Source organism: Phocoena sinus, chromosome 21 (assembly GCF_008692025.1).
Source record: "Phocoena sinus isolate mPhoSin1 chromosome 21, mPhoSin1.pri, whole genome shotgun sequence".
Taxonomy (NCBI): Eukaryota; Metazoa; Chordata; class Mammalia; order Artiodactyla; family Phocoenidae; genus Phocoena; species Phocoena sinus.
In genome coordinates this window covers 31,876,282-31,897,933 of record NC_045783.1, presented here as the reverse complement: position 1 = coordinate 31,897,933, position 21,652 = coordinate 31,876,282, and positions in this window count along the sequence as shown.

Here is a 21,652-nt window from a genome sequence, read left to right as displayed (position 1 = left end):
CATTTTCCAGTGCCTTCGGCTCTTTTTGTTTATTTGTTTTTTGAATTTTGTGCAATGTTCATAGCTGCTCTCTGTGGTTGGGTCAGTCTGTGAGGAGCTTATTCCTTTATATCACCAGCACCAACCTCTCATTCATTTTTTTATGCTAAATAGATAACTATCTCTTGCAGCTTTTTCATCTTATTCCAACCCATATTTCAGGGTCTTCCCTTCCACCCCCAAGTGACTGATGGTGTTTTCCAAAATAAGAATAGGGCTTCCCTGGTGGCGCAGTGGTTGAGAATCTGCCTGCTAATGCAGGGGACACGGGTTCGAGCCCTGGTCTGGGAGGATATCACACGCCGCGGAGCAACTAGGCCCGTGAGCCACAACTATTGAGCCTGCGCGTCTGGTGCCTGTGCTCCGCAACAAGAGAGGCCGCCATAGTGAGAGGCCGCCATAGTGAGAGGCCGGCGCACCACGATGAAGAGTGGCCCCCGCTTGCCACAACTAGAGAAAGCCCTCTCACAGAAACGAAGACCCAACACAGCCAAAAATAAATAAATAAAATTAATAAACTCCTACCCCCAACACCTTCTTTAAAAAAAAAAAAAGTCCTATCTCTAAAAACAAATTTGGGGTGCCAGCTGTTAAGACAGATAATCTTCCCACCCCACCCCCTTTTTTTTTTTTTTTTTTTTTTGGTAACCCAGCCACAGAGCTAATAATTGAAGGTTAGAGCCTATAGGTGAGTTTGGGGCAATAAACACAGGGAAGGAGCATGGAACACTATAAAGCATTCTATGTTTCTGCAGACTATGCACGACTGAAGAAAAAGAGCCCAAGAGAGAACAATAAGTGAGGTCGAGAGAATAAGATGAGCAGTGACCTTAGCAAAACAACAGAAGCAGCCAAAGATACAAAGTGGTTGCTCTCCAGCGGAGGCAGCGAGACCCCTGTAAAATGCTGACTGGATACCACGTAGGTGCAGTGCGGGGTCTGTCGTCTGCTACAGGAAGGGGCAGATGGCAGGTGATGACATAGAGACACAGAAACGGAACAGAAACTCCCAGTCATTTGCAGCGAGATGACTATTCCCAGCTCCCCAGCAAGGAGAGGCTGGGAATGAAAACCACCATGCCATCGTTCCAGCATGACTGATGAGCCAATGTGGTGAGCACATTTGCACACTCTGAAACGTGGTCACCTACCAAGAGTTTGTGCTTGTTTTCTCCTGAAGTTTAGAGAGATAACCCTATTCCTGTCTGGTTGGAGTAGGAAGTATCTGGTCATTCTCCTACCGTGCACTCAGGCACGTTGCGTGCTTGGGGCTCAGAAGACACTGCCACACCAATAGCTCCGGGAGAGAGGGTAGAGAGACACCAGAGGGGCCCATCCAGGAAAGAAAACTACTTAAGGACAGAGTGTTTCCTGGGCCAATCTGATTATCAGTTTATTAGTAATGTATGTGTGTGTGTGTGTGTGTGTGCGTGTGTGTGTGTGTGTGTGTGTGTGTGTATTCTACCTCTTAGACCCTCCAGGGCGGCTGAACCACACGTTCTCTGCTCTCTCCCCTCTTCGCTCAGTTCCGTAAATCTATCCAGCTGCTCACAGCGGCATCATACTAAAGGCAACCTTCTCAATCTCATACATTCCTCACACCAACCTCCATCTGCACTTGCTCTTCTCAGTCCGGCGACTTGAAAGAGTCATTTACATTTTCTATCTGACTTTGTCTCCTAGTCACTTCTGGGTTCATCAAAAACTATTATTATGAAGTATTTCAAATATTCAACAACAATGTATGTAATGCACGTACAGCTATGGATGTTAATACCCGTGAAGCCTTCACCCATCGTAAGAAGAGTGATAGTGACACCATGTGTATCTGTCCACAGTGGAGTCCCCTTCCCACCCACCTTTGGTTCCACTATACTGATGTCTCTGGTTTTCATTTTCTTCCTATTCACCACAGTATAACATATATATATATATATATATATCCATTAGCAATATAGTGGGAGTTCTGGTATATCTTCAACTTTGTATAATTTATATGATATATTTTCCAATACTCGCATTTCCTCTCAATTTTGTAAGAGTGTTTTGTTACAAGTGGCTGTGGTATTCATTTTCACTGCTGTATAATACTCTGTTGTGTGATTATAGTTTAATTTATGTATCCATTCTCTTTTTGAATGACATTTGCAGTTCCTCCAGGTTTTATCTTTAAAAAATTTTTTTCTCTTCACTCTACATTTCTTTCTTGGGAGACTTACTTTTATAACTTTTAAATATGTTCCCAAATTTCAATTACCCTCATCTTTAGATCACACATTCAAATTCTGCTGAACATTTCCACCTGTGTATTTCACAAACACCTCAAGTTCATAATTCTTGAGTTCTCCCTAATCTTCAACCTGCATCTAATTGATTACAAAATCCTGAGAATTTGACCCACGAAATATTCTGGAATCCATCTTCTCCTTGGCATCCCTGCTATGACTATCCAAGTTTAGCCTTTTACAGTTTCTCCCTTGGGCTGTTGAAACAATAACACAGCGAGTTTCTCTGCCTCCCCACTTACCCTCTGAGTGACATCATTGGTATAAACCCCAGAGTGATTTATCTAAAACTCAATGTGACTGTATCACTTCCTAATTTTAAATGTCCCCTGGTTTTGAGTCACCTACACTGTAAAATCCAAGCTCCTACCACGGTATCCAGGCACTTCACAGATTCCTTGCACTGGCCTTATCCCCTTCTCCTCCCTGTTTATATTTTAGATGCCAAAGACCTCACGGTTCTTCAGATATACTGTGTGGGTTTCTTCCTCCAGGCCTTGCATATGAAGTTCTCTCTGCATAGAATACTCATGTTTCTTTGTTCAGCTGACTACTTCCTTCTCAGTCAGCACCTTCTTATTCTACCCTGTTCCTGCTTGTCCCATAGACCTTAACCCATCGTGCTTGGAGTGTTCATTTATATGTCTATATTCTCTTCTAGAATATAAACAAGAGAAAAGAGACATTTATTTTTATATACTTAGGACGGTGCCTAGCTCCTAATATTTTCTCAAAAGATGAAAATAGGACTTTGACTTGAAATAGCTAAATTACCTCATCAGACCCTATCACAGTGGGCCGAACGAAATACATGCTGACACTACCCTTCTCTTCCTTAATTTTCAAGCAAGTTTCTGATGTCCGATTAGTTTTTCTTAGTGCATTAGAATCTACAACTTACGGTCTCTATCAAGGGGTACTTGCTGTTTGTTGTACGTTGGGTATGTTGGTGTCAGTGTGTTTACCCATTCAGCCAGTGTTCCTGGTCATTATCGCTAAGTAATAAACTACCTCAAACTTAATGATATAAAACCACCATTTTATTGTGCTTGCCAGTCCCAAGAGCCAGCTACAGGGCACAGTGGGGATGTCTTGTCTCTGTTCAATGCTGTCTTGGCCCATAGCTGGAGTGCCAAAAACAGTGGGGGGGCTGGAATCACTCCCATGCCTGGTACCTCGGCTGACATTACTTGAAGTCTAAAAATACCTACCCATGGCATCTCCAAGCTGCTCGAGCTTCTCACGTAATAGTTTTACTGGGTTCTGAGAGGGATCCTCTCCAAGAGAATCAGGTCACCTGGAATTATTTCTGCAATACATGGCTGGTTGAAGCAATCACACCTTCCTAAGCCTGAGCCTCTGAGTTCTAGCCGTCTGATGTCTAGACATGAGGGACTGATGACTGGATTCACACATGGACTGCTCTGTGGCAGCTCCAGCTCAGTGCCCAGCTGGCAATCTTAGCTGGTGTCCCTTTTAGGGTGGCCCCCAACTGGGGGGAATGATGGATTTCTCATTAACCTGGCACCCTGCCCCGGGAGAGGTGAAGTTATCACACATTAGTAAAAAGAATGCATTTCTCAATTTCAAGGATTTGGGCCTTGTTTGTTTCAGAGGCATTCCTGACCTTTAAGGCTGTTTATCTGGGAATACACTTAACCTTCTGTGATAGATCTCCAGGCTTCCCTGTGGAGAACAGACTCCTACATCCCAAACAGTAACTTTCCATGATCTCACTCTCTTTTCTCTCCCCTTTTGCTATCAGTCAAGTTTCTCTGGGTCCTGGAGAGAGAACATATTGCCCCAGGGAACAAGATATTTCCCATAAATGCAGGCTTCACCCTGGTGCTGAAACATACCATACTTGGAGTCCGTGCCCTTGGTCAGTTTACACTGGAGTTTGGCAGCTGCGGTTGCCTGGGGCGCCCGAGCCCAGCCCCCTCTTCAGTCCTCACACCCAGGCGCTGCCTTTCACTCTCCACACCCATCCCTTTCAGCATCACCTCTGCTCCTTCCTTCCACAGGTGCCTTCCTTCTGGACAGAACAATGTCCAATCAATCCAGATGCAGATGGACTACAGCTTGCCCCTTCTTTTTTTTTTTTAATTTATTTATTTTATTTATTTTTGGCTGCGTTGGGTCTGTTGCTGCGTGCGGGCTTTCTCTAGTTACGGCGAGCGGGGGCTTCTCTTCGCTGTGGTGTGTGCGTTTCTCATAGCGGTGGCTTCTCTTGATGTGAAGCATGGGCTCTAGGCGAGCGGGCTTCAGCAGTTGTGGCATGCGGGCTCAGTAGTTGTGGCTCACGGGCTCTAGAGTGCAGGCTCAGTAGTTGTGGCGTGCGGGCTTCGTTGCTCCGTGGCATGTGGGATCTTCCCGGACCAGGGCTCGAACCCGTGTCCCCTGCATTGGCAGGTGGATTCTTAACCACCGAGCCACCAGGGAAGCCTTCAGCTCGCCCTTCTTAAAAGCCAGATCATGTTGCCATTTTGGGAGAATCTCTGGATGTGCTTCACAGTCTCCCAGATTCACAGGCTTCCTTCCGAGCCACACGGAGGTCTCCGAGCTCCTCTTTCTGTGGCTCCTTTGCTATCACAGGTGCACCTGTCGCTTGCCCTCCAGTCTTTGAAAAGGCCACAGTGTCAAAGTCCACTCTCAGTTTGATTTCCTCCTTCCCAACGTTCTTCTCTCCCCAGCGATGCTCTTCATGGTTTTCCCATCTGCTTCTTTAATAGTAATTAAATCAACACAAAGGCCACGACAGTCACAGGGCCATTCCACAAGAGGGGAAGAAGAAAAGGTTCTTTTCTAAAATAGAAATTTTAGCGCACCAGGAGGACAGGCATTACAGTAGTCAGTACACGAGCCATTTTGTTATGGGAAAATCTGGGTTTGTTTTGCTTCTGTCATATTTTTCCTGTTGCTTCTGTCTCCTAAGATATTGTCCTACTTCAGAGCAGGGGTGCTGGTGGCATTGCTTTGCTTGAGGTGGGACAGCGGGGAGGACTGCAAATCTGGTTAGCAATTCCTCTGCACCAAAGTCAGCAGATTTGCCCTGTGGCAATTGGCTCCCGGCTGCCGGGGCAAGGCTGGCCCTGCGGTGGGGTGACTGCAGGACTTCGGGCCCCCTGGTTCGGTTTCCAAATGGAACCAGCCCCAGGGTGGCCAAGCTGCTGCCATTTGTCAGTTTCTACCGACACATCCTTTACAGATAAGTGGGCTGCAGCCCCGCCATATGGGCTACTAATGGCGCAGCTACCACAACAGAGCAGCACACTCAGGGCAGAGCGTAAGAGCTGCGCTGAACGGATGGGGCCTGACAAGGGAAGACTGAACACTGCCTGCCAGGCTCCCTGGGGCTTCAGTACGTACTGACGGAAGCCGAAGAGGATGTCTGAGAAATCTCACGTGCTGCGGACCCAGACCTGCTTGCTCTGAGCCTGAGGTTTGAGCCTTCCGTGCCACCCTCCTTGGGGAGCAAGTGCTTTGGCTTTTTAATTGGGGTACATAACACAGGTGGCCTCTGGACCAAGCCTGAGTTGGAATGCCCCTGTCACTTCACAACAGCATGATTTGGGGCAAGTTAATGGATTTTTCTAAGCCTCAGTTTCCTCATTTGTAAATCGAGGATGCTAACACTTATCTTGAAGGGTTGTTACTGTGATGACTTGAGAAACTATACGCAAAGCGCTTTACACAGGGCCTGGTACAAAGGGCCTGGGCTTTGCAATCAGCCAAACCTAGGCTGTAATCTTAGCTCTGCCACCTACTGGCACCTGGAGCTTGGGAGAGACCTTACATGTTAAAGCCTCAGTGTATGCATCTGTATAACGGCTCAACGCTCATTTCCTAGTCAGCTGCTATTAGAATTAAGTGACAATCAATGAACCTAGGAAAACATCTCACACACACCGGAGGCATGGGGATGCTGGTTTCCCTTCCTCTGTCGACACAGCTCGCTCTCACTCATCTGGTGCCTGTGTAGGAAGTGATCTCCCCCGTCACCATCGCCAGTTTATAGAGGCCAGCGAGCACTTGCCTGTCAGGAGCCTGCCAAGGAGTTCTTGCCTCCAGCTCACACCGAGAATGGATAAAACTCATTTCCCTTTGTTGAAAAATATGGGGTCGAAGCTATAGGATATAAAATAGCATTTAAGCTATTCCTGAAGGGAAGAGGCATTTGATGAGAGAAGAAAAAGCAACAAAAAGCAAAGAAAACAAAGGGAAACTGTTTTAGGCAGCTAAAACAGAATGCTACAGAAAGAGTTCGGGTCCATGGAGACACAGAGAAATTAGCACAGTGGCAAAGGGGGAGCGACAGGACAGGACAGGAAAAGGAGTGGGGTCATGTGACACTTCTTTGTCCTCTTCTAGCCTCTTTGGTAATGGGCTCTGAAATGGAGAGAGACCACCTGAGAAGGGGCCCGGCCATCCTGAGTCTGCTGGGTTCCCTGAGCGGATGGCACGCACCTGCGCAGAGGAAGCCTCAGGGCTCCCAGATGTCTTTGTGCCGCTGAGGTAGGAGGTTGAGTGTAAGAAACTTACAAGATAAATTCCGTGACTAAACCTCAAAGCAGATGGCAGAGCTGGAACATTGCTCGTGAGGAGGGAGTCTGGTGATGATGGAAGCCAGGACAGTGAGGAATCGTCTTGGGCATCCCAGGCTTGCTGTGGTCAAGGTCAGAGCTCTGATAACAGGCACAGGGTACCTTGGAGCCTTTCTGAACTGTTATTCGCATCTGATGCTTCAGTGTACCCAAGATTCAGCACCTGAGCAAAGAGAGCTACAGGAATTATTGTTTACATTTTTCAGATGGGAAAAGCAAGTATGGACATCATTAGAATCATAGAGTCTTAGAAATGAAAGGAATCTTGGTTGTATATGTTACCAAAGGGATTTGCAATAGCTCACCATAAACAGAGACCCATATATACTGAAGCTGTTAACACAGACTGAAAAGGTGAAAGGGACAGAAGAAGAAGAAGAGAGAGAGAGAGAGAGAAAGAGAGAGAGAGAGAGAAACAAACCCAAACCCCAAACTCCTTTTTAAAACTGGCAGCAACTGGAGCTTTATGCTTCCTGGCAACAAAGACAAAGGGAAACAAGTGACCTCAAGATCACCTAATCCAACCCCGTCATTCTAGGGATTAGGAAATGAAGGTCTATGTTATTTTTAAAAGCTTTTCATCAGTGAAATGTGGTTCTGGAGTTTCTGTAGCTAAGCATGGAATTAGTTCCACTTTAACGTTGCAGATTGATGTTTTTCAAATGGGCTTTTTCGTGAGGCACCGCTGACCTCCCAGAAACCAATTACGCACCAGAGCAGTGCCGAATGCTACATGAAAAGTTAACCTTCAAGGGGTTAGAACTGCTTCCACAACAAGAAAACAGTACCTTTACGGGAGTACCACGGTCCCGTCCATCTGCAAGCCTCGTATTCTGGATGCCCTCTCCACTCCCTTCAGTTAGATTACTCCAAATCCCTCCATCCTTTTATCATCCTCACCTTGCTGTCCTGATTTCACCCTAGTTTTCCACTTTCGTGCACGGTTGCTGGGCTTAGGGCAAAGTGAGAGGGGCCCCTCAGGAACCCTGCCTGGATAGTGATTATTTGCTGAAATTTGCCCCAGGAGTTGGGCAGTCAATTTAGCAGGTCATCAGGCAGGTAACTGATGTACTTGAGAGAGCAAACCCTCCCTGGTGCACCAGACAGGTTTCGAAAGGTAACGAGTGGAATGATGGAGGCTTGAAGCCTCTAGGGCAGGAGAGAGAAAAATGCTATCGGAAGGGGCCCTGTTACATCACTAAGTGATGGGCCTCATGACTCAGCCATGGTATCTACCCCTGTGAACCTCCCTACCCAAGGCACAGCAGCTGATCTGATCTGTCTCACCTGCTTCTTGTCCCAGCTGGTATGGCAGCAGCCAGCTCGGCCTGGATTGCCGACACCTCCACACAGGTACAACCTGGCAACCTCTCACATCACCCCTGTGCCAGTCGCCTCTTGCTTCCCATTTCAGGGCATCTCTGTTCAGCACATTGCATCTGTGACCTACAGAGTAAAACTTTGATTGGCGGGGAGAAGGGGCGATTTTTAGCACTTCTTTGTGGATAACCCTCCGGGACCAGTTACATTTAATGGTGACTGTTTCCTCAGTGTCTTTCGGGTTGTCTCTCTCCCCTGCCCCCTGCTTCATTCTCCTTACCCCTCTCTCCTGCTCTGTGAGGTTCCCTGGTGAATTGAAAGTTGAAAGGCTCTGCTTCAGTCTCAGCTTCTGGGAGAAGCTGGGCATAGACAGGTACTTACCTTCCGTACCATTTCTCCTGCTTCTAGTTAAACTGGACCAGGCTTTCTGGTCAGGCTTACTGAGAGAGCAAGTTAGATTCCATGACTGATTTGATTTTTAATTTTGATTTTGGCCACCGAGACTTGATTTGCCTCTTTTGGAGAAAGAACCTTGATTTTCCTCGGGCAGTTATCCATTTACCACCCCTGGTTATGTAGATCCAGTGAAGTTCATTCCAAGTGGAGCTCAAGGAGTGAACATGTGGTTTGCTTCCAGCCAATCAGAGCACTGTATACCTGCTGGCCAATGGCTGATCCAGGATGGTCACATGATCCAAGCTGAGCCAACGTGACACAGTAAAAACTTTTGCTATAGGACTATTGTATAAGAGGCATACAGTATTTTCCACTGTGCTTGCACGCTTGAACCTAGAAAATGTAACAGGGCTGTGGCAGCCATCTTGCTAACCCAAGGGGGAAATCATCTCATGAGGGATCCAACATAGAGCAAACAGAGCTCGGAGAAGCCAGGACCTGGTGCCATAGTTTGACCACACTCTTCTCTCCCATTAAGCTACGGCTGAGGCCCTAGACTTTTTATTTATTTGAGCCAAACAACACATCCCCTTTTGTGTAAACCATTTTGTTGTTGTTATCGTTCATTTACAATCCAAAGAATCCTGACTGATTTAAGGGTACAGATTTGCAGCTAGTAGATAAGTCCTGGTGATCTAATGCACAGTATATTGACTACACACAATAATACTAAATAATAAACATCAAACTTCCAAGAGATTAGTCTTGATTGTTCTCACCACAAGAAAGAAATAATAATGTGACACAATAGAGGTGTTAGCTAACACTACAATGGCAACCATATTGCAATATATCAACGTATCAAGTCCACCCTTCCTACACCTTAAACTTGTACAGAGTTATATGTCAAATATATTTCAATTAAAAAAAAAAGAATCTTGACCGATATATCGAGTTCCTTCTGCCTCACGTTCCTTATTTCTGTAGTCCATTTTGGTTGTCACTGCTAGCCTGTTTTCTAAAATTTATGTGTATTAAATGTTGAAGATATAAAAAAGAATAATTTTAAGGTAGCTATCTATCAAGCTCCCAAATTTTGCCACCCAGTTTAAAAAAGAAAACATGACTGTTTAAAGTTCTCTGCTGCCTCATCTAGATGCTACACCTAACTCTACACCTTCAGAAGTAGCCACTACCTTGAATTTTGTGTTAGATCCCCTTGCTTTTCTTGATTAATTTATCATATGTTTGTATCTCTAAATAATGAATGGTAGTTTTGCATGATTTTTAACTTTATGTGAATGCAGTCATGGTATACATCTTCTTCCTTGGCTTGCTTTTTATTTTTATTTATTTATTTTTTTTTTTGCAGTACGCGGGCCTCTCACTACTGTGGCCTCTCCCGTTGCGGAGCACAGGCTCCGGACGCGCAGGCTCAGCGGCCATGGCTCACGGGCCCAGCCGCTCCGCGGCATGTGGGATCTTCCCGGACCGGGGCACGAACCCGTGTCCCCTGTATCGGCAGGCGGACTCCCAGCCACTGCACCACCAGGGAAGCCCTTGGCTTGCTTTTTAAACTCAACTCTGTACCGACGATCCCCGACTTACAATGGTTTGACTTAATGGTTTTTCAACTTTAAGATGGTTCGAAAGCATTACACATTCAGTAGGAACTGTACTTCAAATTTTGAATTTTGATCTTTTCTTGGGCTGGTGATATGCAGTATGATCCTCTCTCAGGATGCTAGGCAGAGGCAAAGAGCCGTAGCTCCTGGTCAGCCATGGAATCAAGAGGGTAAACAACCGATGCACTTACGACCATTCTTCCTCACTTTCAGTGCAGTATTCAATATTAACATGTGAGATATTCAACACTTTATTATAAAATTGGCTTTGTGTCAGATGATTTTACCCAACTGTAGGCTAATGCACTTAAGTAGGCTAGATGTTCAGGAGGTTAGGTGTATTAAATTCATTTTTGACTTACATTATTTACACCTTGGGATGGGTTTATGGGGAAGTAACCACTTTGTAAATCGAGAAAGATCTGTATTCTGGGATTCTTCCGTATTGTTGCATGTAATTGTAGTGCATTCATTTTTGATGTTGTATGCATATACTATGATTTTTTTCTGCTGTTGTTAGCATTTTTATTTCTAGATTTATTTGCTCTTGTAAACTACTGTGCTATGAACATTCTTGTACCTGTCTTTGTGCACCTGTGCATAGGTCTCTTTAAGGCTTATATCTTCAAGAAGAATCTTTCTTCATCTGCAGGTTCATATTTACTAAATGACTCCAAATTGTTCTTTAGAGTGGTTTTACCAATGTACACTTCCATAAATCATGAATAAGTACAGTTTTTCCATAATTTCTCTAAAATTTGATATTATCAGACCTTATTGCTTGCCAATAATGATGCCTATGAATTTGTATCCCTTATGGTTTCAACTTACATTTTTTTCTGGTTAGTAATAATGTTGAAATCATAATGACATCAAAAGGATTTGATCAATGTTTCCTCTGAAGGTAAAACATATATTATATATTACACATCTTTTATTTTAAAGTGAGCACCTGACATATATTTTTCATCGATTAATGAGAAAACCAAACAAATCGTGAGGTTGTTCAAAGAGAATTGAAGAGAGTGGAGAATCTGTAGTGGCTGATGCTTTGAATGAGGTGGCTAATTTCTACACAAAACTAGTTAAAATCCTACAGTGTAATAAAACTTCAATTTGGAGGATTATCACTTCTATATACATAAATCTTTTGCATCTGTCAAATGGAAAAAAAATCTTTGTACTCATATCAGACCAGAATCATTTACATTGCTATATATTTTTTATATCATCTATACTTACAGACTTGAAAACTATCCTAATCAACAGTGAATAATAAATCAAACTAAGGATAACATTCCAAGTGGAGAAGCTGGCACGATTTTTCTATAGAGAACCAGATAGTGCTTTAGGCTTTGTGGGTAATTTGGTCTCTGGGGCAACTACTCTTCTCTATCCATGAAAGCAGCCATAGACAGTATGTAAATAAATAAGTGTGGCTGTTTCTATTCAATTGTATTTATTTCCAAAAAGTAGGTGGCTTCGGTGTCTGACCTGTAGGTGTAGTTTGCCAACCCCTGACCTGGAGAATCAGATAATCCACAGGGGAGCCTGCCAGAAAATACTCAGAGATACTGAAAGAACATTCAGCAATCCCTCTGGTCTATTTTTTTCTCAGCAGGTATTTTTCTTAGCAGTCTTTCCTTTGAGCGTAAATAATCTCCCAAGATTATTCTTGATCACAAAAAGCTGGCCTCATTGTGTTTGACTCTAATTCCTTTACACAGTTGCCGTAAAAAGTGTTAATTTACGCATATAAGCCGCATTTTGATGCTGTCAGCAGATCTAGAGCTCTATGGTGTTGGGGATTGTAAGGCCGGAAAATTAACTTCCCTCTGGAGAAATGAAATAGTTTCTATTATTTTTCATTCCTCTCATTTTCTCTTTTAGTTTAAGGCCAGGGAATCAAATCCAATGTCTATAAATACTGGTGAAATTCTCTCTCCTCTAACTAAGGTTCATGGCCAGCCAGGAAGTGGCCTTCCATACTACCTATAAGCACTGGAAGCTTTAAGCCAGGGGTCAGCAAACTTTGTGTAATGGGCCAGACTGTAGACGCTTTAGACTTTGAGGTCATAACAACTCTTTTCCAACTACTCCCTCTGCTGTTGTAGCGCCATCAACAGTATGTAAACAAATGGGTGTGCTTGTGTTCTAATAAAACTTTATTTACAAAAACAGTTGATGGGCAGCCGTGGTTTGCCATCCTCTGCTTTCAGCCATAGAGCAGGTAATAGCTTAGTTTCTCATCAGATATCATAGAAAGTAGAGAAGAGCAGATCAATATTCGAAGACAGATTTATCATTTTAATAGAGAGTAAACCTAATTCTAGTTATGCATCAATATAATATTTGAGTCTAAAGGAATGAAAACTCTTTTAAAAGAATCTTTTGAATAAATTCATCAAAACTGAGCCACTTTTGGCAAAATGTTAACACAGTTTAATGCTTCTTTTCAGACTCATTATCTGAATGTTATCATAATCTAAGGAAAATAAAATTCCCTCTTGCAAAAGGAATTCAGGTGTTTTTCATCACAATCCTCTTTAACATTTTAGAACATCCAGTCACTTAATTTTAAACAAAACTGTCATATTTTTCACCTAAGCAAACAAAATCACATCTAATGACCTTGCATACTAAGTTGTACCTATATGCTACTATTGCTCCTAGTAGAGCATTCATGTATGGTAAATAAAAATTTTACCAAAGTATGTAACATCTATTTCACAGAAAGAATTTGGAGGTGGGTGACATGTACAAATACAAGCATTTTAACAAAATTTCAAGCTCATTTACATATACAGCATGACTCTTGTGGCCACAGATACCTTTTTTACACCTTTTTAATGTTTTTAAGCAGCAAAAGTGAAGACTTCTGTTAACATTACTTAGGGATACAGCCACTCCAAAATTCATAAAATAAGAAGTTACAAAGCAAACACTATATATACATATACTATTATATATATTTTACATAAATACATACATTTTTCTTGATAGTATTCTATCTTAGAAATTAGTCGAGTATTCAAAGATTATATATATTAAGCAACTCAATTAATACTTGTTGAAGACCTTAAAGTCACCTATGAGGTTTGGTAATTATGTTTAAATTGAGACAATTACTACTAACATAAAAGCACTTGTCAGAGTTATAATTCAATTTAAACACTAATTTTATGTTTTTCATAATCTGAAACATTTGTGAGAGTAATGTAATTTTCTTTATTTAGTAAATCAGTGTAAGAAGTTTAGGAAGATTAGATTCACCAAACTTGTCATCAAGAAATTAAAAAAACAAACACACAAACAAAAAGCTACATCTTCCTTTTAAAAATGAAATGAAATGTGCAGTTGTATATACTCTACACTGGTAAAGTCAGGGAAATAAACATAGCTGTTTGAAAGCAAATTAATTGTACCAGAGACTGATCTGCTCAAGGATTCATTTTATAACATGAGCTTAGTTTCTGATTTAGCACTTTCTATGAGAAGTTTTCTTTTCTTTAAAAGTTAGCAGATTAAAAGCATTAGAAACTCAGGGTTTTTTTATTTTCTGGGAATTGTGGGAATATGAGATTTAGATAAGTTCTTATTAATGTCCATAAATCAATGAGAACAGAGGACATTTATTTTAAGGGACTTTGTAATTTAATTTATTAAAATACCCTGTATATTAATATACCCACATACACTCGTGTGCATGCACTCTCTCTCTATATGTGTGTGTGTGTGTGTGTGTGTGTGTATATATATATATATATATATATACACACACACACCCACATACACACATGTATACATACATGAGACAAAATGAGAAGTGAAAGCTTTTCCCAGTTACAGACACAGGGAGTTTGCAGCTTATGCTTTACAGCTACTGTCACAGGACAGAATAACATAAAAACAAAAATGCATCAATCCTGATCTCAAAGGCCTATTCTCCTTTCTCATGGAAGCAAAGCATGTTCTTGCCCAAACACACACAGAAAAAATCTAAGAAACCAAATTCTCTGTTATCTCTCCTCCAGTGAGACTAATCCCTCTCTATCTGTTAGAGATTACCTAATGGTAATACCATAAAATCAACCCACCAATCACTGTTGCCACCAGTGGGCAATAACTTATGAGACATGAAAATCAGAACTAGAGGTGAACTCAGGGAAGAAGCAGAAGAAGCAAAGACAAGTCACAACAGAGCATTAAGAAGGAAAAACAAGAAAGAGAAGAAAGAAAGAAAAAAAGAGAGAGAGAAAAAAAGAAGGAAAGAAAGAAAGAAGGAAGGAAGGAAGGAAGGAAGAAAAGAAAGAAAGAAAGAAAGAAAGAAAGAGAAAAAAGAAAAGTAGGAGGGGATGGAGGGAGGGAAGAAAGAAGGATGAAAGGAAGGGGAAAGAACTCTTAGGGTGATCCAAGATTCACCCTAGAAGTCAAGATCTAAGTCATGTTTAGACCTAAACAGCCCATAATGGCACTTCTTGGGCAACACAGTTCAAGTAGCTGTAGAAGGTAAACCAACTAGTCATCTCAGTAGGACCTCCAAAAAAGTGTCAAATATAATTTTCAAGAAGCTAAAAGCCATGTCTCTCATGCAAACATGAAGTAAGCATGTGTGAAAGATTTATACAACTCATTAATGATAGAACCAGCTAGATGAGAAGGCCTTCTCTAATCTTCATTTAAATATTTATTGGCTCATTTACAAGCTCAAAACCTTCAGTAAACCCTGATTTTCTTTGGTTTCTTGCATCTGATTGGCATAGAAAAAAAAAAAAAAGGATGAAGAAAATCTTGGATCTTATGGAAAACAACATTCACAATAAATGTTCCACATCCTTATCATGTCTTTTGACTCCAAACCCCGAGTTCTTTCTACTGCACTGTAACCACTCCTGTTTCCTAGGAGCTTATAAAAACTTCGGAAACATGAACAAACAGTGAACAAATAAGGAGCCCAAGGTAGAAACTCAGTGGTCACTGTGGGCTGATTTGCTCATAAAATCAAATTCATGGAGCAGGCAGGAACTGAATGGGTTCTGAAAGTCAAAAGTCCTTCAATAAGAGATATTCAATGGAAATAGACAGGGCAGGATTTCATCTGCAGTATATTTGGGGGGATTTAAGCCAAAGAGAAGGTGATTTCTCAACTGATGACCCAAAAGTTGTCTTTATATGTTGTTCACCGGTAGTAGGTTTTACTGTTTCAGGAGAACAATTGAATTATAAAATATTTCCTGCCAATCTGTATTATCTACTTCTCACTTTTATTGTGAAAGCTCCAGACATGAGCAAGTAGTAAATTAATCCATATGCCCTCTCTCCCATCCATGCAATAACTTTGTATATCAGCTTTTAGACAATCCAAGAAACACCTTATTTGAAACCTGGTCAACAATGAGAAGAAAAAGAAGGGAAAGAGAGAGAGATGAAACTGACTTTCCTGCAAAACTTTAGAAAACAAAGGAAGAAACCATCTTCTAAATAAAGAGCATTTAATGCTGAGCAAACTGAATCCCTAAGTCCAAGATGTGGCCAAAATGACTTTGGACTTAGACTTGCAAGAACTTGATTAATACCAGTTCTTGGATGGGGTCAGATCAAGGTAAACATGAGATGTTTACGGTGAGTAAGCGAGGAAAGGTGATGGCATAGACATAAGTTGTCGATCCGGGGGCTTTTCTTTTCTTGTTCTCATCTTTATGGGAGAAAGGAAATAAGGTCTCTGAGTAAGACCCCTGTGAAACCACCTGCTGTGAAGCTCCTCCAGAAACTAAAGAACCACTCTTTAGGTGAAAAGTTAATAGCAGCAAGTAGGATAGAAATCTTTTGTGGAACAATATTTTTCTAAGAATGTAAAACAGATATGACTTGACAGTTCTTTCCATTAAAAGATGTTAAGTTTAAGTTTAGATTTCATAGTATTCTAATTCTCCTGCCAAGTCCAAGTTTAGGCATTCTAGCTAAATTTTTTATTTCCCACTGGTTGTCATCTATAATCCTCAATGCATGTTGATTACGGCCCATGATAAAGAGATGGATTCATTAAAGAATTATGGAGAATCCTTAAGGACGGGGTCCTGTGGGCTCTGGATATCCTGATTCAGTAGGTCTAGCATAGGAAATCAACATGTATTTTTATTTAGTTATTTTTAAATTAATTAATTAATTTATTTATTTTTGGCTGTGTTGGGTCTTGTTGTTGCATGTGGGCTTTCTCTAGGTGAGCGAGCGGGGGCTACGCTTTGTTGCGGTGTGCGGGCTTCTCATTGTGGTGTCTTCTCTTGTCGTGGAGCACCAGCTCTAGGCGTACAGGTTCAGTAGTTGTGGCACTCAGACTCAGTAGTTGTGGCTCGCTGGCTCAGTAGTTGTGGCTCACGGGATCTAGGGCAGTAGGTATATTGTATATATGCTCAATGCAGTGAATATTCCCTGGCCATCAGATCATGGTCACCTACCAAATGGTATCTGATAAAATATTCTTTCCTACCTGCATACGGTACCTTTCTGAAAAAAGCTCAAGTTTGGGGGAAAAAAAAACTAGGTAAGGCACTTTTTTCCCCACTTGTATCATCTTATATATAATTCAACACTTGATGTACCTTCATTGAATTTTCTTGGTAAGAGGATGTGAGAAACTGACAAGTAAGTCAAGTAAGAGTCACTAGGGTGGGCATGGAGACATTAACTGAAGACTTTTTATGCCTTGCGGTGGGTTGAATTGTGTCTCTCCCCTAAAAAGGATTTGTCCATGCCCTAATCCCTGGAACCTGTAACTGTGACCTCATTTGGAAAAGGGGTTTTTGCAGATGTATTTGAGCTAAGGATCTCGAGATGAGATCACCCTGGATTATCTGACAGCAAGCGTCTTTGTAAGAGAAACACAGAGGAGAGCCCAGAGGAGAAGGCCATGCAAAGACAAGGCAGAGATTAAAGCCAGGCAGCCCCCTGGCCAAGGAACACCTGGAGCCTCAGAAGCCGGACGAGTCAAGAAAGCCTTCTCCTCCAGAGCCTCCAGAGGGAGCACGGGCCGACCAACACCTTGACTGTGGTCTTCTCGCCTCCAAAACTGTGAGAGAATAGATTTCAGTTGCTTTAAGCCACTCAGTTTGGAGTAATTTGTTACAGCAGCCCTAGGAAACTCTGCATACCTCTCTAATAAGAGCGGGGAGACGGTCTTCTCTCACTACTGTTTTGTGCAATGTGTATGTGATGGAGAAAGAAAGAGGGATAAGGCCCATGAGGAGATAAGCAAAGGTCTCAAATTACCGGGAATGGCAGATTCCCATGAATTGGAAGGCGTGCGTTCCAAGGACCATGCTAGGAGATGGAATATTATTAGTGACATGGACACGCTAGTTGCACAGCCAAGAAAACAGAGGAAACACGGGACAAAAGCAGTGGCAGAGGAAGTAGGAACTGGCAGCTTTAGAGAATTTCAGTGGCCAGTTGAATGTTTAGTCTGTTCTGGATTGTTCCTTGGGAATGGAAGTTTCGTAGGGATATAAACCCCCCATGATTCTTCTGATGGAAACCCCATGACAGAGACGACTAGGTGCACCTTCTTCTCAAATATCGGGTGGATGGAAGGGGTACAGCACCCGCTTATGGACTCAATGCTTACTCATTAAACGTTAGGTGCCAGTTTTCCCCAAAATACCCTTGCACTACATCACTGTGTCACACGAAACCGAAATGCTCCCTGAAGGGATAATTGCTAGAAAAGGAAAAGAGGCTTGGAGAAAATCTACATTTTTGGATGTTTATTCAACCTTTCTCCTGTGTCAAATGATCAGAAGGAACATTTCTCCAAATAGTCACATCAGAAAGATTAAGGCTCAGGTCTCGTCAAAGCCAGATAAATGCAGGAGAGAATGCTAGACAGGATAATATCTTCACAGTAATATTTCTTAAATATTTTTCACTGTTTATTTAGTAGAGGAGAGAACAAAGGGATTTCTGTTAATAAATATCTTAAACAGAACTTGATACCAAATTTTTTTATTGAAGTCTAGTTGATTTACACCGTTGTGTTAATTACTGCTGTACAGTAAAGTGGTTCAGTTATACATATACATACATTCTTTTTTTAATATTCTTTTCCACTGTGGTTTATCACAGGATACTGAATACAGTTCTCTGTGCTATACAGTCGGACCTTGTTGTTTATCCATTCTCTATATAAAAGCTTACATCTGCCAACGCCAGCCTCCCACTCCCTCCCTCCCCCAACCCCTCTCCCTTGGCAACCGCCAGTCTATTCTGTATGTCTGTGATTCTATTTCTGTTTCATAGATAGGTTCGTTTGTTGTTACCAAATGTTTAAGGAAACCCTTCTGCTAAAGCAGAATAGATAAAGCAGCATGAATATACTAAATATGCATCAACGTGCACAGAAAAACAAGGAAACTTTGTAAAGTGTTTTCTATTTTTCTGTAATTGTTCTCCACTTCACTTTCATTATTTCCAGGAGTGGACAACTTTTGGGGACACATATAATTGGTTTAAAAGGCACATAATTTAAAAACTCATTTAATTTTCGTAAGCCATATTACAGCCTGCATTATTCTGTTCAGAGCTTCAGCTAACCTCGACTGCCTACATGAGTGACACAAAAAAACTCAACAGACAAGGTCAGCACTGAAATGGAGTGTTTTAAATGTTTGCTCCAGACATGTCTCCTTCTGCTGGTTTAGAAGTCATTTGTGGTTGACCAGCTACATGAGAAGTTGTGCCTGGAAATGAGTTAAGTGATGCTACATTTTTGACCTTTTGTTCTTTATAGACAAACATCAGGGGCAACAGTCTTTCTTTCTGCCCTTTATTCTGGGTCTGGGTCTAATGTCAGTCTCTCTCAGTCTGCTTTCACCAAAGACTTGCACTTACTGACAATTGAAAGCCTGTGAAAAATGCCCTCCTGGTCCAAATCATCTCCGTTGTTTAAGGCACAGTGCCCATCCTGCAGTTTCCAATAAGCCTTTCATGATGCTGTAATTCTAAAAAAATCCTTTCCTGTCAAGTCATTGCAACTCTTGCTTAGGAGTTAAGTTTGAAACCTAATGAATTAACATTTTCTATTAAAACTCTGCGTTTACAAAGAGTTTATCATCAACTACATACTTTAATAATTATCAGAAAACTTTGAGGTAGGGTTTATTATTACTATTTTCTAATTTCAAGATCATGACACTTGAAGTGATTTGCTAAAGATCACAAATGCAGTGATCAACTGCCCCAAGATTCTAACCCAAGGTACTCATTCATCTATTTGTTCACAAAGACTGTATTTCATTGATTTTAAGGTGCATTTTTTGTTTAAATTTTAACATCTCCAACACTGGTATGTCGTGTTTAATTGGCACTGTTTTTGTTTCTCAAGAGTACAAAATACAATGGCATTTCTTACACTAACGCTATCCTAGATTAGATGGAGTATTTTTCTAATAAGTTGGTACCATATGCCAGGAGCTGTCCTGGGCACAGAAATAAAACTGTGAGCAACACATTCATATTTTCCACTCCTGTAGCGTTTCCCGTAGCATTTCTGCCTCATTATACCACCCGACCCTAGCCTACTGTAAATTGTTTTCTATTTTGTCCCGTGTGTTAGAAGAAATATTCTTAGATTACAAGCCATTTGAGATGCTGTGGCTGGCCGAATTGCCTTCCTTGTATGTAGCCCTTGATATCTTTCCAGTGTATCTTTTTCTGATGCTTATCTTGACTCTCCACGCCAAGTGGAAGGGGTCTCAGGTGGTAGAATCATTATACTGATCCATATTTTTACAACATTTTTTCTAGAATTTGGGAAATCACAGCTGCGCCAGTGACAGGGAGACACTCACATCTCTGCAGTTTTGCTACACTGTCGTTTACCGGTGTTTAGGAGCTGATGCCTTAGGAGCACAGGAGTAGTTAATAGCTAAGTCCCCGCCCCCCACATATACTGGCCCCAAATACTGCCATCCCACTTCCCCAAACAAGACAAAACTGAAACAGACTCTGTTTCTTTATAACACTCTTACATTGGTAGCTGCCACAGGTTCAAACGCAGTGAGGTTCTGAGAAATAGTGCAACCAGGAAACCTGAGCTCCAGCCTGGCTCTCCTGCTACCCAGCTGTCAGTCTTGGAACCTCTGTTTACTTGCCTCTAAGATGAATGTATTAGACCGAATGATCTCCAAGCCCCTCCCGGCGTTCACAGTCTAAGAAGTGGAGGCCAGCTAAGGCTGGCTTTCATTTTTCTATTATGGGCCTCCAATTAGGGATTACTATTCAGCAGCTGCTGGTCCCCTAATTAAAGGGATGCAACAACAGTTGGATAAGAATGGGCTCTGGGAGGTCCCATGTCAGCAGGCCAAGTCATGGCTTTCACGATTATTTATTAACCCCTATAGTGGCACGAGGCAGAGAAGCCTGGTGACTTAACACCGCCCCCCCCCCCGACCCCATGTCTCCTGGTGGAGGAAAGGGAACGTGGGAAAACCAAGAGGGATGTTGGCGGACAGAGAGTATTCTGTTACAGAGATCCACACACAGTCTCTGTGCCTACGTAAGCCACGTCTCACAGCCAGGTAAGTGACCGATGTGAACAAGCAGCAAATCCATCACCTAAGCCAGGGCCATCCTAGGGACCTCAGGGGAAGTCACTACTGATGATTAGAACTGAAATACAGGCTTGCAATTTTACTGCTTTCTTTTTGTTTATCTTAATTCTTGGAGTGAGAATGTACTTGTGTGTATGTGCCTTTGTTTGAAACTGTACTCCATAGGAAGTTACCAGATTCTTTCATATGTGCAAGGCTACATTCTGTTTTCCCTCTGGACATCTTAACTCTGAGAAGGGACCAAGGTATCAGGAATCCTTGAAAAAACGTGATGCTGATCAAGTAGCTGATGACTTCCAACCCACCCTTGCTCACTGAAGGCTGCGATGTAGAGCAAGTGATACAATCAAAAGACAGACCGAAGCCAATCAAAAATTTGGGAGGTGCCTTGAAGATGCTCTGGTCCAAACATTGCATTTTAAGAATGTGGTGAACTGACTTTCCCAAAGTTGGTTAGTTCTTTCTTCTTTTTTTTTTTTTGCGGTACTCGAGCCTCTCACTGCTGTGGCCTCTCCTGTTGCGGAGCACAGGCTCTGGACGTGCAGGCTCAGCGGCCATGGCTCACGGGCCCAGCCGCTCTGTGGCATGTGGGATCCTCCCGGACCGGGGCACGAACCCGTGTCCCCTGCATCGGCAGGCAGACTCTCAACCACCAGGGAAGCCCCAGGTTGGTTAGTTCTTGAACTTACATCTCCCTGTTCTCAGTTCAGTCTCCTAATCCCACCAGTCCACCTCCCAGAGGACGTGGCCCTGTGAATCAATGAAGTACCGAATGCTCC